The sequence below is a fragment of the Schistocerca gregaria genome, chromosome 9, assembly GCF_023897955.1.
Source record: "Schistocerca gregaria isolate iqSchGreg1 chromosome 9, iqSchGreg1.2, whole genome shotgun sequence".
Classification (NCBI taxonomy): domain Eukaryota; kingdom Metazoa; phylum Arthropoda; class Insecta; order Orthoptera; family Acrididae; genus Schistocerca; species Schistocerca gregaria.
Window position 1 is genome coordinate 24755107 of NC_064928.1, and position 3550 is coordinate 24758656.

Here is a 3550-nt window from a genome sequence, read left to right on the forward strand (position 1 = left end):
GAAAAACTGCTTAAAATTTTGTGTCTGTCTTATAGTCTGTAGCGTCTTACAGTTCGTAACTACTGCAGATTACATCTGCCTGAATCTGTTTACTGCCATCTCCCACTATAGTTGTTTCCACCCACACTTATATCCAGCTTCAAACTGACTGTTCCATGATGGTGTCAGGATATGTTCTGTCATCTGATTCCTTCTTTTAAGTGGCATAAACTCGTTTTTTCCCTGATTAGGTTCAGTAGGGGAGAGTGCTGCACCTTGCTACACTTTTCACACTTCCCCTTCAGCCAGTCCTGTAACAGTAGTTTAATTATCATTACGTAATATTCTGCCTAGTGGCTGGTCCGTGTCTTCGTACGGAGAATTTCTGACGCTAGTGTTCCCTCTCTTTACATATCTCTGTATTTGGATAAGCATGCCTATACGAGTTGGGGCTCATTTTGAAAACGTCTGTCATAGAGTATACCCCTCCCGGCCTCCTTGGTATTGCGAATGTTAAGGTTATTTTTCAACATAGAATGTTATACGCAAATACATAAAATATCGTTATATTTCCCCAGCCATTTTATTTTCACATGAAGCTACGAAAACTGACTGTCTTTACAAGGTGTATGAAAAGAAACATTCAATTCCTGGCTCTCAGGAGAAACTGAAACGTCCCCTTAGAAAAATTATACAAGACTGGTCTATGTGAAACGTCCTCTTTCAACAATTATACACGAATGTGTTTAAACTGACACACAATATTTTTTTTAGCGCAACGCAATCTGACTTTCAGTAATCCCTACAAGAGAATGGCCCTGACTAACATTAACCTATACGTTTCACAAATCACTTACCTCACAAAAATCTTCGTCACTTGAACTACTGCAATGCAGCGAGTGCCACTACTGCCAGCTAAATAAAAGATTCAAACCACGGAAGTCACTAACTACTGATAGGCACAGTTAACAAATGAAAGATTTTAATAGAGAACCAACAATGTATTTACCTTAATAGTCATAATAGATATTAGTTCATGACACCAATTGTTACAAATTTCAAAACTCCGCCGTCTCTCTCCCCACGTCCACCACTGCTGGCGGCTCACCTCCAACTGTGCAACGCTACGCGCTGTTAGCCTCCAGCTGCCGCTGCCCAACACTACAATGGCAGACAACAATGCAAACCAGCCACAGACTGCACACGGCACAGCCACTTTATTTTCATACAGAGTGCTACGTGGCGGCGGCGTTACCAATAAAAAAACCTAAACAGCCTACTTACAAAACTTATAGGCATGGCTCCGGAAGCTGTCGACGACTTTGAATCGACTCACGGCCTCCGCTTGTTACCCCATACGATAGTGCCTTACTTAACCAGCGTTCGTATGACGCTGGCTCAAAGGTTGCCGGAAGTCAGAAAGTACTGTATCAGGCAGCCTGCCTTCATCCATGGTTTTAGCACTTTACGCGACAAAAGAGCGAGATGGTATTCGCCTGATCGAGGTTTTCGGCATCAATGCTGGTTGGCATTCTGTTCGAAACATCTCATCACGCTTGAATTCAGAACGTTTCTAAGATCCTACAGCAGATACATCTGAATGACAATGGACGGTAGCTTCGTGAATCACTTCTGCTACCATTCTTGTACATATGGGCCGCCTTCTAACTATTGGGCAGATATGTTTGCGGGAGTGACCTAAAGCGATGTATACAATAGTCTAGCTCCGTCGAAAAATCTCTATAGATTGTAACGGCGACTCCATCGGTCGGTGCAGCCTTGCCTCTTCCATAAATTCCAGCTTTTTGTCAGTCTCACTGACACTAACAGAGTGAATTTGATCTCAAAAGTTCGGGTGTTGTTCTGCGTACTTTGATATGAAAGACACCTTATCTCCGGCGACTTGTTCCGTGGTAATTGCCTCTCGTCATATTTTCTACCCTTTCCCATCTTTCTATCCGAGTTGCACTGAAATTATCTGCAAATGTGTGTCTTTTTGATAAGAGATGGACACAGACGGAGCAATGTTTAGATTTTGTCTTTGTTAAAGCTTTACTCTCGGATGCGTGTAAACCAACTTACGTGCTTTCGTATGCGATTAATGCGCAAAAATCCTTAATAAAGAAAATAAGGTTGACGGCCTTCGTTAAGTTAAATGTGGAAAAAGTAGTCCACCGACAGAAGCACTATGTTGGAAGAAGTACAGAGTGCGAAGGAAGGCTGTTTCACATTACATGAAATGCAACACTGCAGAAAGTAGTCTGCCATTGCGCCCTGTATTTTAAATCTGCAGGTACTTCGTTCGACTTTATGAGATGTGTGCAGTTTATTGCCAGAAAAGCACGAAGACGATATGCCGAAGGCTACACGTATCGGAGTTAAGTTTAAGCTGTAGCTATTGAATCAGGGGAAGGGAACGTTTAGAGACTAGAGAAAACGTGTGTCCTATTCCGTCAAGTTACAAAATATAGAACAGATGAGTTCCTGTCGAACCGTTGTGTAGTCGTGTACAGTGGTTGCATGCATTTGAAAACTTTGAATGCTCTAGTTTCAAAATTTTATGTACAACAGTAAGGAATTAACTAATATTCACGAGTAATATAAGAAAGCAGCAACTTACGTACCTAGTAGTTCATTATAAAAATAAATTCCGGTACCGGGAATCGAACCCGGGCCTGCTGGGTGAGAGCCAGCTATCCTAACCACTAGACCATACCGGACTATGGTTTCTAAATGCTAATTTTCTTCTAAGTAGACGGTATATGTAACTGAGATTAGTTTTGTGTAAGCAGTTTACAGAATCATGGTTGTGTTATAGCACAGTTTTGTAGTCGATGCACAACCTGAATTATGAGTCTCAGCGTCCCGTGCAACTCTACAGCGAGGCGGAATTTGCTACTAGTGTGGACAGAGACAAATCTAGTGTGGGCTAGGAACTCCCGAAGAGATACTACGACACGCTGTTATGAAACAGCAGACAATACCGCAAATGCCGGCTCATTCATTTCATCGCGTGAGTTGTATAGGGCGCTTTATACAAATATTTACACGTGTAGCCAGCTGATTTAGTATTGCGGAGGCTGTACAGATCCATTCGCAAATCCGCGGAGGTGAGCATGAGCTGTTCTACCTTTGCAGCCAGCCTCACGTATACACTGCTTTCTGGGAATGATAGCAGTTCAGGCAATGTAGGGATCTGAACGGGATTGCTACAAGGGCAAGTGAAATTAATTTTTTCATGTTTAGGTGCCACAGTCGTATAAAATTCTTTAGATGAAAACATATCCACCGCAACCAGCCCAGCTAGTGCTTTTGCATTTTCAGGTGTTTACTATAACACACTTACGAAAAACATAATGGGCATCTAGTACGACAGAAGCGACCAACTGCAGAACTTCCACGGGGAAAACAAAATTTCATTTTCAATATTTGGCAATTATAGATTAAATTTAAAAATTTAAAGTACTGTCTTAATCTACTGGTTTAGAGGTATATAATCTTATGTTAAAGGTTAAGCGAAATAAGAAAAGTAATACAGTTAAGAACTGTGTGTTTGCCTTGAGGGAGCGTT

The 3550-nt window shown here is 41.7% G+C and overlaps 1 non-coding gene across 1 annotated transcript; it reads right to left on the reverse strand.

The window, feature by feature from the left end:
- Window positions 1–2627: 2627 nt before the first annotated feature.
- Trnae-cuc (transfer RNA glutamic acid (anticodon CUC)) lies at window positions 2628–2699 on the reverse strand. Its single transcript has one exon. It is a non-coding gene; the product is annotated as a tRNA-Glu (tRNA).
- Window positions 2700–3550: the final 851 nt, after the last annotated feature.